Genomic DNA, 15,715 nt, shown 5'->3' with positions numbered 1-15,715 from the left:
CAAATAACGACACTAATGAAGAGACATTCACATTCTAATAACGACACTAATGAAGAGACATTCACATTCTAATAACGACACTAATGAAGAGACATTCTCAGATTAATAACAACACTAATGAAGAGACATTCACAGACTAATTGTAACACAAATGAAGAGACATTCACAGACTAATTGTAACACAAATGAAGAGGCATTCACAGTCAAATAGTAATTATAATTAAGAGACATTCACAGTCTAATAGAAACATAGATGAAAGAGATATGTACAGTTTATAACGACACTAAGGACGAGACATTCACAGTCTTATAGTTACGCTAGTGAAGAGACATTCACAGTCTTATAGTTACGCTAGTGAAGCGACATTCACAGTCTTATAGTTACGCTGGTGAAGAGACATTCACAGTCTTATAGTTACGCTAGTGAAGAGACATTCACACTCTTATAGTTACGCTAGTGAAGAGACATTCACACTCTTATAGTTACGCTAGTGAAGAGACATTCACAGTCTTATAGTTACGCTAGTGAAGAGACATCCACAGTCTTATAGTTACACTAATGAAGAGACATTCACATTCTAATAACGATACTAATAAAGAGACATTCACATTCTAATAACGACACTAATGAAGAGACATTCACATTCTAATAACGACACCAATGAAGAGACATTCACATTCTAATAACGACACTAATGAAGAGACATTCACATTCTAATAACGACACCAATGAAGAGACATTCTCAGATTAATAACAACACTAATGAAGAGACATTCACAGATTAATTGTAACATAAATGAAGAGACATTCACATACTAATTGTAACACAAATGTAGAGACATTCACAGTCAAATAGTAATTATAATGAAGAGACATTCACAGTCTAATAGAAACACAGATGAAGGAGATATGTACAGTTTATAACGACACTAAGGAAGAGACATTCACAGTCTTATATTTACACTAGTGAAGAGACATTCACAGTCTTATAGTTACGCTAGTGAAGCGACATTCACAGTCTTATAGTTACGCTGGTGAAGAGACATTCACAGTCTTATAGTTACGCTAGTGAAGAGACATTCACAGTCTTATAGTTACGCTAGTGAAGAGACATTCACAGTCTTATAGTTAAGCTAGTGAAGAGACATTCACAGTCTTATAGTTACGCTAGTGAAGAGACATTCACAGTCTTATAGTTACGCTAGTGAAGAGACATTCACACTCTTATAGTTACGCTAGTGAAGAGACATTCACAGTCTTATAGTTACGCTAGTGAAGAGACATCCACAGTCTTATAGTTACACTAATGAAGAGACATTCACATTCTAATAACGATACTAATAAAGAGACATTCACATTCTAATAACGACACTAATGAAGAGACATTCACATTCTAATAACGACACCAATGAAGAGACATTCACATTCTAATAACGACACTAATGAAGAGACATTCACATTCTAATAACGACACCAATGAAGAGACATTCTCAGATTAATAACAACACTAATGAAGAGACATTCGCAGATTAATTGTAACATAAATGAAGAGACATTCACAGACTAATTGTAACACAAATGTAGAGACATTCACAGTCAAATAGTAATTATAATGAAGAGACATTCACAGTCTAATAGAAACACAGATGAAGGAGATATGTACAGTTTATAACGACACTAAGGAAGAGACATTCACAGTCTTATAGTTACGCTAGTGAAGAGACATTCACAGTCTTATAGTTACGCTAGTGAAGAGACATTCACAGTCTTATAGTTACGCTAGTGAAGAGACATTCACACTCTTATAGTTACGCTAGTGAAGAGACATTCACAGTCTTATAGTTACGCTAGTGAAGAGACATCCACAGTCTTATAGTTACACTAATGAAGAGACATTCACATTCTAATAACGATACTAATAAAGAGACATTCACATTCTAATAACGACACTAATGAAGAGACATTCACATTCTGATAACGACACCAATGAAGAGACATTCACATTCTAATAACGACACTAATGAAGAGACATTCACATTCTAATAACGACACTAATGAAGAGACATTCTCAGATTAATAACAACACTAATGAAGAGACATTCACAGACTAATTGTAACACAAATGTAGAGACATTCATAGTCAAATAGTAATTATAATGAAGAGACATTCACAGTCTAATAGAAACACAGATGAAGGAGATATGTACAGTTTATAACGACACTAAGGAAGAGACATTCACAGTCTTATATTTACGCTAGTGAAGAGACATTCACAGTCTTATAGTTACGCTAGTGAATAGACATTCACAGTCTTATAGTTACGCTAGTGAAGAGACATTCACAGTCTTATAGTTACGCTAGTGAAGAGACATTCACAGTCTTATAGTTACGCTAGTGAAGAGACATTCACAGTCTTATAGTTACGCTAGTGAAGAGACATTCACACTCTTATAGTTACGCTAGTGAAGAGACATTCACAGTCTTATAGTTACACTAGTGAAGAGACATTCACAGTCTTATAGTTACGCTAGTGAAGAGACATCCACAGTCTTATAGTTACACTAATGAAGAGACATTCACATTCTAATAACGATACTAATAAAGAGACATTCACATTCTAATAACGACACTAATGAAGAGACATTCACATTCTGATAACGACACCAATGAAGAGACATTCACATTCTAATAACGACACTAATGAAGAGACATTCACATTCTAATAACGACACTAATGAAGAGACATTCTCAGATTAATAACAACACTAATGAAGAGACATTCACAGATTAATTGTAACATAAATTAAGAGACATTCACAGACTAATTGTAACACAAATGTAGAGACATTCATAGTCAAATAGTAATTATAATGAAGAGACATTCACAGTCTAATAGAAACACAGATGAAGGAGATATGTACAGTTTATAACGACACTAAGGAAGAGACATTCACAGTCTTATATTTACGCTAGTGAAGAGACATTCACAGTCTTATAGTTACGCTAGTGAATAGACATTCACAGTCTTATAGTTACGCTAGTGAAGAGACATTCACAGTCTTATAGTTACGCTAGTGAAGAGACATTCACAGTCTTATAGTTACGCTAGTGAAGAGACATTCACAGTCTTATAGTTACGCTAGTGAAGAGACATTCACATTCTAATAACGACACTAATGAAGGAGACATTCACATTCTAATAACGACACTAATGAAGAGACATTCACATTCTAATAACGACACTAATGAAGAGACATTCACATTCTAATAACGACACTAATGAAGAGACATTCACATTCTAATAACGACACTAATGAGTGAGTCTAATAGTAATGATATGTAAGAGACATTCACAGTCTAATAATGACAATAATGAAGAGACATTCACAGTCTAATAACAACACTAATGAAGAGACATTCACAGACTAATTGTAACACAAATGAAGAGACATTCAAAGACTAATTGTAACACAAATGAAGAGACATTCACAGTCTAACATTAACACTAATAACAACACTAATGAAGAGACTATCACAGTCTTATCGTAATGATATGTAAGAGACATTCAGTCTAATAGTAATGATATTTAAGAGACATTCACAGTCTAATAACAACAGTAAAGAAGAGACATTCACAGTCTAATAACACTAATGAAGGACATTTTCATAGTCAAATAACTTTAATGAAGAAGACTTTCACAGTCTAGTAACGTAACTAATGAAGGAGACATTCACATTCTAATAACGACACTAATGAAGAGACATTCACATTCTAATAACGACACTAATGAAGAGACATTCACATTCTAATAACAACACTAATGAAGGAGACATTCACATTCTTATAACAACACTAATGAAGAGACATTCACATTCTAATAACGACACTAATGAAGAGACATTCACATTCTAATAACAACACTAATGAAGGAGACATTCACATTCTTATAACAACACTAATGAAGAGACATTCACAGTCTAATAACGACACTAATGAAGAGTCATTCACAGTCTAATAACGACACTAATGAAGGAGACATTCACATTCTAATAACAACACTAATAAAGGAGACATTCACATTCTAATAACGACACTAATGAAGAGACATTCACATTCTAATAACGAAACTAATGAAGAGACATTCACATTCTAATAACAACACTAATGAAGGAGACATTCACGTTCCAATAACGACACTAATGAAGAGACATTCACTTCTAATAACGACACTAATGAAGGAGACATTCACATTGTAATAACGACACTAATGAAGAGACATTCACATTCTAATAACAGCACTAATCAAGAGATATTCACAGTCAAAAAGTAGCAATAATGATGTAGACATTCACAGACTAATCGTAACACTAAAGAAGGAGACATTCACAGTCCAATAACAACACTAATTAAGAGACATTCCCAGTCTAATAATAACAATAACGAAGGAGACATTCTCAGAGTAATAACAACAATAATGAAGAGACATTCACTGACTAATTGTAACACAAATGAAGAGACATTCACAGTCTAAAATTAACAATAATGAAGAGACATTCACAGTCAAATAGTAATTATAATGAAGAGACATTCACAGTCTAATAGTAACAGTATTGAAGGAGACATTCACAGACCAATAACAACACTAATGAAGAGACATTCACAGTCTAATAACGACACGAATGGAGAGACATTCACAGTCAAATAGTAATTATAATGAAGAGACATTCACAGTCTAATAGTAACAATATTGAAGGAGACATTCACAGACTAATAACAACACTAATGAAGAGACATTCATCAGCTAATTTTAACACTAATGAAGAGACATTCACAGTCTGATAGAACAGTAATGCAGAAACATTCACAGTCTAATAGCAACACCAGTGAAGAGACATTCACAGTCTAAAAGTAATTATAATAATAGACATTCACAGTCCAATAACAACACTAATGAAGAGACATTCACAGTCTAATAACAAAAACAATGAATGAGACATTCACAGTCTAATAACACTAATGAAGATACATTCACAGTCTAATAGTAAAACTAACGAAGAGACATTCGCAGTCTAATAGTAAAACTAACGAATAGACATTCACAGTCTAATAGTAAAACTAACGAGAAGACATTCACAGTCTAATAGAAACACAGATGAAGGAGATATGTACAGTTTATAACGACACTAAGGAAGAGACATTCACAGTCTTATAGTTACGCTAGTGAAGAGACATTCACAGTCTTATAGTTACGCTAGTGAAGAGACATTCACAGTCTTATAGTTACACTAGTGAAGTGACATTCACATTCAAATAACGACACTAATGAAGAGACATTCATATTCTAATAACGACACTAATGAAGAGACATTCACATTCTAATAACGACACTAATGAAGAGACATTCACATTGTAATAATGACACTAATGAAGAGACATTCACATTCTAATAACGACACTAATGAAGAGACATTCACATTCTAATAACGACACTAATGAAGAGACATTCTCAGATTAATAACAACACTAATGAAGAGACATTCACAGACTAATTGTAACAAAAATGAAGAGACATTCACAGACTAATTGTAACACAAATGAAGAGACATTCACAGTCAAATAGTAATTATAATGAAGAGACCTTCACAGTCTAATAGAAACACAGATGAAAGAGATATGTACAGTTTATATTCACAGTCTTATAGTTACGCTAGTGAAGAGACATTCACAGTCTTATAGTTACGCTAGTGAAGTGACATTCACATTCAAATAACGACACTAATGAAGAGACATTCACATTCTAATAACGACACTAATGAAGAGACATTCACATTCTGATAACGACACTAATGAAGAGACATTCACATTCTAATAACGACACTAATGAAGAGACATTCACATTCTAATAACGACACTAATGAAGAGACATTCACATTGTAATAACGACACTAATGAAGAGACATTCACATTCTAATAATGACACTAATGAAGAGACATTCACATTCTAATAACGACACTAATGAAGAGACATTCTCAGATTAATAACAACACTAATGAAGAGACATTCACAGACTAATTGTAACACAAATGAAGAGACATTCACAGACTAATTGTAACACAAATGAAGAGACATTCACAGTCAAATAGTAATTATAATGAAGAGACATTCACAGTCTAATAGAAACACAGATGAAAGAGATATGTACAGTTTATATTCACAGTCTTATAGTTACGCTAGTGAAGAGACATTCACAGTCTTATAGTTACGCTAGTGAAGTGACATTCACATTCAAATAACGACACTAATGAAGAGACATTCACATTCTAATAACGACACTAATGAAGAGACATTCACATTCTAATAACGACACTAATGAAGAGACATTCTCAGATTAATAACAACACTAATGAAGAGACATTCACAGACTAATTGTAACACAAATGAAGAGACATTCACAGACTAATTGTAACACAAATGAAGAGGCATTCACAGTCAAATAGTAATTATAATTAAGAGACATTCACAGTCTAATAGAAACATAGATGAAAGAGATATGTACAGTTTATAACGACACTAAGGACGAGACATTCACAGTCTTATAGTTACGCTAGTGAAGAGACATTCACAGTCTTATAGTTACGCTAGTGAAGCGACATTCACAGTCTTATAGTTACGCTGGTGAAGAGACATTCACAGTCTTATAGTTACGCTAGTGAAGAGACATTCACACTCTTATAGTTACGCTAGTGAAGAGACATTCACACTCTTATAGTTACGCTAGTGAAGAGACATTCACAGTCTTATAGTTACGCTAGTGAAGAGACATCCACAGTCTTATAGTTACACTAATGAAGAGACATTCACATTCTAATAACGATACTAATAAAGAGACATTCACATTCTAATAACGACACTAATGAAGAGACATTCACATTCTAATAACGACACCAATGAAGAGACATTCACATTCTAATAACGACACTAATGAAGAGACATTCACATTCTAATAACGACACCAATGAAGAGACATTCTCAGATTAATAACAACACTAATGAAGAGACATTCACAGATTAATTGTAACATAAATGAAGAGACATTCACATACTAATTGTAACACAAATGTAGAGACATTCACAGTCAAATAGTAATTATAATGAAGAGACATTCACAGTCTAATAGAAACACAGATGAAGGAGATATGTACAGTTTATAACGACACTAAGGAAGAGACATTCACAGTCTTATATTTACACTAGTGAAGAGACATTCACAGTCTTATAGTTACGCTAGTGAAGCGACATTCACAGTCTTATAGTTACGCTGGTGAAGAGACATTCACAGTCTTATAGTTACGCTAGTGAAGAGACATTCACAGTCTTATAGTTACGCTAGTGAAGAGACATTCACAGTCTTATAGTTAAGCTAGTGAAGAGACATTCACAGTCTTATAGTTACGCTAGTGAAGAGACATTCACAGTCTTATAGTTACGCTAGTGAAGAGACATTCACACTCTTATAGTTACGCTAGTGAAGAGACATTCACAGTCTTATAGTTACGCTAGTGAAGAGACATCCACAGTCTTATAGTTACACTAATGAAGAGACATTCACATTCTAATAACGATACTAATAAAGAGACATTCACATTCTAATAACGACACTAATGAAGAGACATTCACATTCTAATAACGACACCAATGAAGAGACATTCACATTCTAATAACGACACTAATGAAGAGACATTCACATTCTAATAACGACACCAATGAAGAGACATTCTCAGATTAATAACAACACTAATGAAGAGACATTCACAGATTAATTGTAACATAAATGAAGAGACATTCACAGACTAATTGTAACACAAATGTAGAGACATTCACAGTCAAATAGTAATTATAATGAAGAGACATTCACAGTCTAATAGAAACACAGATGAAGGAGATATGTACAGTTTATAACGACACTAAGGAAGAGACATTCACAGTCTTATAGTTACGCTAGTGAAGAGACATTCACAGTCTTATAGTTACGCTAGTGAAGAGACATTCACAGTCTTATAGTTACGCTAGTGAAGAGACATTCACACTCTTATAGTTACGCTAGTGAAGAGACATTCACAGTCTTATAGTTACGCTAGTGAAGAGACATCCACAGTCTTATAGTTACACTAATGAAGAGACATTCACATTCTAATAACGATACTAATAAAGAGACATTCACATTCTAATAACGACACTAATGAAGAGACATTCACATTCTGATAACGACACCAATGAAGAGACATTCACATTCTAATAACGACACTAATGAAGAGACATTCACATTCTAATAACGACACTAATGAAGAGACATTCTCAGATTAATAACAACACTAATGAAGAGACATTCACAGACTAATTGTAACACAAATGTAGAGACATTCATAGTCAAATAGTAATTATAATGAAGAGACATTCACAGTCTAATAGAAACACAGATGAAGGAGATATGTACAGTTTATAACGACACTAAGGAAGAGACATTCACAGTCTTATATTTACGCTAGTGAAGAGACATTCACAGTCTTATAGTTACGCTAGTGAATAGACATTCACAGTCTTATAGTTACGCTAGTGAAGAGACATTCACAGTCTTATAGTTACGCTAGTGAAGAGACATTCACAGTCTTATAGTTACGCTAGTGAAGAGACATTCACAGTCTTATAGTTACGCTAGTGAAGAGACATTCACACTCTTATAGTTACGCTAGTGAAGAGACATTCACAGTCTTATAGTTACACTAGTGAAGAGACATTCACAGTCTTATAGTTACGCTAGTGAAGAGACATCCACAGTCTTATAGTTACACTAATGAAGAGACATTCACATTCTAATAACGATACTAATAAAGAGACATTCACATTCTAATAACGACACTAATGAAGAGACATTCACATTCTGATAACGACACCAATGAAGAGACATTCACATTCTAATAACGACACTAATGAAGAGACATTCACATTCTAATAACGACACTAATGAAGAGACATTCTCAGATTAATAACAACACTAATGAAGAGACATTCACAGATTAATTGTAACATAAATTAAGAGACATTCACAGACTAATTGTAACACAAATGTAGAGACATTCATAGTCAAATAGTAATTATAATGAAGAGACATTCACAGTCTAATAGAAACACAGATGAAGGAGATATGTACAGTTTATAACGACACTAAGGAAGAGACATTCACAGTCTTATATTTACGCTAGTGAAGAGACATTCACAGTCTTATAGTTACGCTAGTGAATAGACATTCACAGTCTTATAGTTACGCTAGTGAAGAGACATTCACAGTCTTATAGTTACGCTAGTGAAGAGACATTCACAGTCTTATAGTTACGCTAGTGAAGAGACATTCACAGTCTTATAGTTACGCTAGTGAAGAGACATTCACATTCTAATAACGACACTAATGAAGGAGACATTCACATTCTAATAACGACACTAATGAAGAGACATTCACATTCTAATAACGACACTAATGAAGAGACATTCACATTCTAATAACGACACTAATGAAGAGACATTCACATTCTAATAACGACACTAATGAGTGAGTCTAATAGTAATGATATGTAAGAGACATTCACAGTCTAATAATGACAATAATGAAGAGACATTCACAGTCTAATAACAACACTAATGAAGAGACATTCACAGACTAATTGTAACACAAATGAAGAGACATTCAAAGACTAATTGTAACACAAATGAAGAGACATTCACAGTCTAACATTAACACTAATAACAACACTAATGAAGAGACTATCACAGTCTTATCGTAATGATATGTAAGAGACATTCAGTCTAATAGTAATGATATTTAAGAGACATTCACAGTCTAATAACAACAGTAAAGAAGAGACATTCACAGTCTAATAACACTAATGAAGGACATTTTCATAGTCAAATAACTTTAATGAAGAAGACTTTCACAGTCTAGTAACGTAACTAATGAAGAGACATTCACAGTCTAGTAACGTAACTAATGAAGAGACATTTACAGTCTAATAGTAACACCAATGAAGAGACATTCACAGACTAATTGTAACACTAATGAAGAGACATTCACAGTCTGTTAAGTTCACTAATGTATGAACATTCACAGTCTAATAAAAACACTATTGAATAGACAATCACAGTCGAATAGTAACACTAATGAAGAGACATTCACAGTCTAATAACGACACTAATGAAGAGTCATTCACAGTCTAATAACGACACTAATGAAGGAGACATTCACATTCTAATAACAACACTAATAAAGGAGACATTCACATTCTAATAACGACACTAATGAAGAGACATTCACATTCTAATAACGAAACTAATGAAGAGACATTCACATTCTAATAACAACACTAATGAAGGAGACATTCACGTTCCAATAACGACACTAATGAAGAGACATTCACTTCTAATAACGACACTAATGAAGGAGACATTCACATTGTAATAACGACACTAATGAAGAGACATTCACATTCTAATAACAGCACTAATCAAGAGATATTCACAGTCAAAAAGTAGCAATAATGATGTAGACATTCACAGACTAATCGTAACACTAAAGAAGGAGACATTCACAGTCCAATAACAACACTAATTAAGAGACATTCCCAGTCTAATAATAACAATAACGAAGGAGACATTCTCAGAGTAATAACAACAATAATGAAGAGACATTCACTGACTAATTGTAACACAAATGAAGAGACATTCACAGTCTAAAATTAACAATAATGAAGAGACATTCACAGTCAAATAGTAATTATAATGAAGAGACATTCACAGTCTAATAGTAACAGTATTGAAGGAGACATTCACAGACCAATAACAACACTAATGAAGAGACATTCACAGTCTAATAACGACACGAATGGAGAGACATTCACAGTCAAATAGTAATTATAATGAAGAGACATTCACAGTCTAATAGTAACAATATTGAAGGAGACATTCACAGACTAATAACAACACTAATGAAGAGACATTCATCAGCTAATTTTAACACTAATGAAGAGACATTCACAGTCTGATAGAACAGTAATGCAGAAACATTCACAGTCTAATAGCAACACCAGTGAAGAGACATTCACAGTCTAAAAGTAATTATAATAATAGACATTCACAGTCCAATAACAACACTAATGAAGAGACATTCACAGTCTAATAACAAAAACAATGAATGAGACATTCACAGTCTAATAACACTAATGAAGATACATTCACAGTCTAATAGTAAAACTAACGAAGAGACATTCGCAGTCTAATAGTAAAACTAACGAATAGACATTCACAGTCTAATAGTAAAACTAACGAGAAGACATTCACAGTCTAATAGAAACACAGATGAAGGAGATATGTACAGTTTATAACGACACTAAGGAAGAGACATTCACAGTCTTATAGTTACGCTAGTGAAGAGACATTCACAGTCTTATAGTTACGCTAGTGAAGAGACATTCACAGTCTTATAGTTACGCTAGTGAAGTGACATTCACATTCAAATAACGACACTAATGAAGAGACATTCATATTCTAATAACGACACTAATGAAGAGACATTCACATTCTAATAACGACACTAATGAAGAGACATTCACATTGTAATAATGACACTAATGAAGAGACATTCACATTCTAATAACGACACTAATGAAGAGACATTCACATTCTAATAACGACACTATTGAAGAGACATTCTCAGATTAATAACAACACTAATGAAGAGACATTCACAGACTAATTGTAACAAAAATGAAGAGACATTCACAGACTAATTGTAACACAAATGAAGAGACATTCACAGTCAAATAGTAATTATAATGAAGAGACCTTCACAGTCTAATAGAAACACAGATGAAAGAGATATGTACAGTTTATATTCACAGTCTTATAGTTACGCTAGTGAAGAGACATTCACAGTCTTATAGTTACGCTAGTGAAGTGACATTCACATTCAAATAACGACACTAATGAAGAGACATTCACATTCTAATAACGACACTAATGAAGAGACATTCACATTCTGATAACGACACTAATGAAGAGACATTCACATTCTAATAACGACACTAATGAAGAGACATTCACATTCTAATAACGACACTAATGAAGAGACATTCACATTGTAATAACGACACTAATGAAGAGACATTCACATTCTAATAATGACACTAATGAAGAGACATTCACATTCTAATAACGACACTAATGAAGAGACATTCTCAGATTAATAACAACACTAATGAAGAGACATTCACAGACTAATTGTAACACAAATGAAGAGACATTCACAGACTAATTGTAACACAAATGAAGAGACATTCACAGTCAAATAGTAATTATAATGAAGAGACATTCACAGTCTAATAGAAACACAGATGAAAGAGATATGTACAGTTTATATTCACAGTCTTATAGTTACGCTAGTGAAGAGACATTCACAGTCTTATAGTTACGCTAGTGAAGTGACATTCACATTCAAATAACGACACTAATGAAGAGACATTCACATTCTAATAACGACACTAATGAAGAGACATTCACATTCTAATAACGACACTAATGAAGAGACATTCTCAGATTAATAACAACACTAATGAAGAGACATTCACAGACTAATTGTAACACAAATGAAGAGACATTCACAGACTAATTGTAACACAAATGAAGAGGCATTCACAGTCAAATAGTAATTATAATTAAGAGACATTCACAGTCTAATAGAAACATAGATGAAAGAGATATGTACAGTTTATAACGACACTAAGGACGAGACATTCACAGTCTTATAGTTACGCTAGTGAAGAGACATTCACAGTCTTATAGTTACGCTAGTGAAGCGACATTCACAGTCTTATAGTTACGCTGGTGAAGAGACATTCACAGTCTTATAGTTACGCTAGTGAAGAGACATTCACACTCTTATAGTTACGCTAGTGAAGAGACATTCACACTCTTATAGTTACGCTAGTGAAGAGACATTCACAGTCTTATAGTTACGCTAGTGAAGAGACATCCACAGTCTTATAGTTACACTAATGAAGAGACATTCACATTCTAATAACGATACTAATAAAGAGACATTCACATTCTAATAACGACACTAATGAAGAGACATTCACATTCTAATAACGACACCAATGAAGAGACATTCACATTCTAATAACGACACTAATGAAGAGACATTCACATTCTAATAACGACACCAATGAAGAGACATTCTCAGATTAATAACAACACTAATGAAGAGACATTCACAGATTAATTGTAACATAAATGAAGAGACATTCACATACTAATTGTAACACAAATGTAGAGACATTCACAGTCAAATAGTAATTATAATGAAGAGACATTCACAGTCTAATAGAAACACAGATGAAGGAGATATGTACAGTTTATAACGACACTAAGGAAGAGACATTCACAGTCTTATATTTACACTAGTGAAGAGACATTCACAGTCTTATAGTTACGCTAGTGAAGCGACATTCACAGTCTTATAGTTACGCTGGTGAAGAGACATTCACAGTCTTATAGTTACGCTAGTGAAGAGACATTCACAGTCTTATAGTTACGCTAGTGAAGAGACATTCACAGTCTTATAGTTAAGCTAGTGAAGAGACATTCACAGTCTTATAGTTACGCTAGTGAAGAGACATTCACAGTCTTATAGTTACGCTAGTGAAGAGACATTCACACTCTTATAGTTACGCTAGTGAAGAGACATTCACAGTCTTATAGTTACGCTAGTGAAGAGACATCCACAGTCTTATAGTTACACTAATGAAGAGACATTCACATTCTAATAACGATACTAATAAAGAGACATTCACATTCTAATAACGACACTAATGAAGAGACATTCACATTCTAATAACGACACCAATGAAGAGACATTCACATTCTAATAACGACACTAATGAAGAGACATTCACATTCTAATAACGACACCAATGAAGAGACATTCTCAGATTAATAACAACACTAATGAAGAGACATTCACAGATTAATTGTAACATAAATGAAGAGACATTCACAGACTAATTGTAACACAAATGTAGAGACATTCACAGTCAAATAGTAATTATAATGAAGAGACATTCACAGTCTAATAGAAACACAGATGAAGGAGATATGTACAGTTTATAACGACACTAAGGAAGAGACATTCACAGTCTTATAGTTACGCTAGTGAAGAGACATTCACAGTCTTATAGTTACGCTAGTGAAGAGACATTCACAGTCTTATAGTTACGCTAGTGAAGAGACATTCACACTCTTATAGTTACGCTAGTGAAGAGACATTCACAGTCTTATAGTTACGCTAGTGAAGAGACATCCACAGTCTTATAGTTACACTAATGAAGAGACATTCACATTCTAATAACGATACTAATAAAGAGACATTCACATTCTAATAACGACACTAATGAAGAGACATTCACATTCTGATAACGACACCAATGAAGAGACATTCACATTCTAATAACGACACTAATGAAGAGACATTCACATTCTAATAACGACACTAATGAAGAGACATTCTCAGATTAATAACAACACTAATGAAGAGACATTCACAGACTAATTGTAACACAAATGTAGAGACATTCATAGTCAAATAGTAATTATAATGAAGAGACATTCACAGTCTAATAGAAACACAGATGAAGGAGATATGTACAGTTTATAACGACACTAAGGAAGAGACATTCACAGTCTTATATTTACGCTAGTGAAGAGACATTCACAGTCTTATAGTTACGCTAGTGAATAGACATTCACAGTCTTATAGTTACGCTAGTGAAGAGACATTCACAGTCTTATAGTTACGCTAGTGAAGAGACATTCACAGTCTTATAGTTACGCTAGTGAAGAGACATTCACAGTCTTATAGTTACGCTAGTGAAGAGACATTCACACTCTTATAGTTACGCTAGTGAAGAGACATTCACAGTCTTATAGTTACACTAGTGAAGAGACATTCACAGTCTTATAGTTACGCTAGTGAAGAGACATCCACAGTCTTATAGTTACACTAATGAAGAGACATTCACATTCTAATAACGATACTAATAAAGAGACATTCACATTCTAATAACGACACTAATGAAGAGACATTCACATTCTGATAACGACACCAATGAAGAGACATTCACATTCTAATAACGACACTAATGAAGAGACATTCACATTCTAATAACGACACTAATGAAGAGACATTCTCAGATTAATAACAACACTAATGAAGAGACATTCACAGATTAATTGTAACATAAATTAAGAGACATTCACAGACTAATTGTAACACAAATGTAGAGACATTCATAGTCAAATAGTAATTATAATGAAGAGACATTCACAGTCTAATAGAAACACAGATGAAGGAGATATGTACAGTTTATAACGACACTAAGGAAGAGACATTCACAGTCTTATATTTACGCTAGTGAAGAGACATTCACAGTCTTATAGTTACGCTAGTGAATAGACATTCACAGTCTTATAGTTACGCTAGTGAAGAGACATTCACAGTCTTATAGTTACGCTAGTGAAGAGACATTCACAGTCTTATAGTTACGCTAGTGAAGAGACATTCACAGTCTTATAGTTACGCTAGTGAAGAGACATTCACATTCTAATAACGACA

This window comes from Oncorhynchus clarkii, chromosome 12 (genome assembly GCF_045791955.1).
Source record: "Oncorhynchus clarkii lewisi isolate Uvic-CL-2024 chromosome 12, UVic_Ocla_1.0, whole genome shotgun sequence".
NCBI lineage: Eukaryota > Metazoa > Chordata > Actinopteri > Salmoniformes > Salmonidae > Oncorhynchus > Oncorhynchus clarkii.
The sequence above is the reverse complement of the archived record's forward strand: the minus strand, read 5'-3'. Positions refer to the sequence as shown.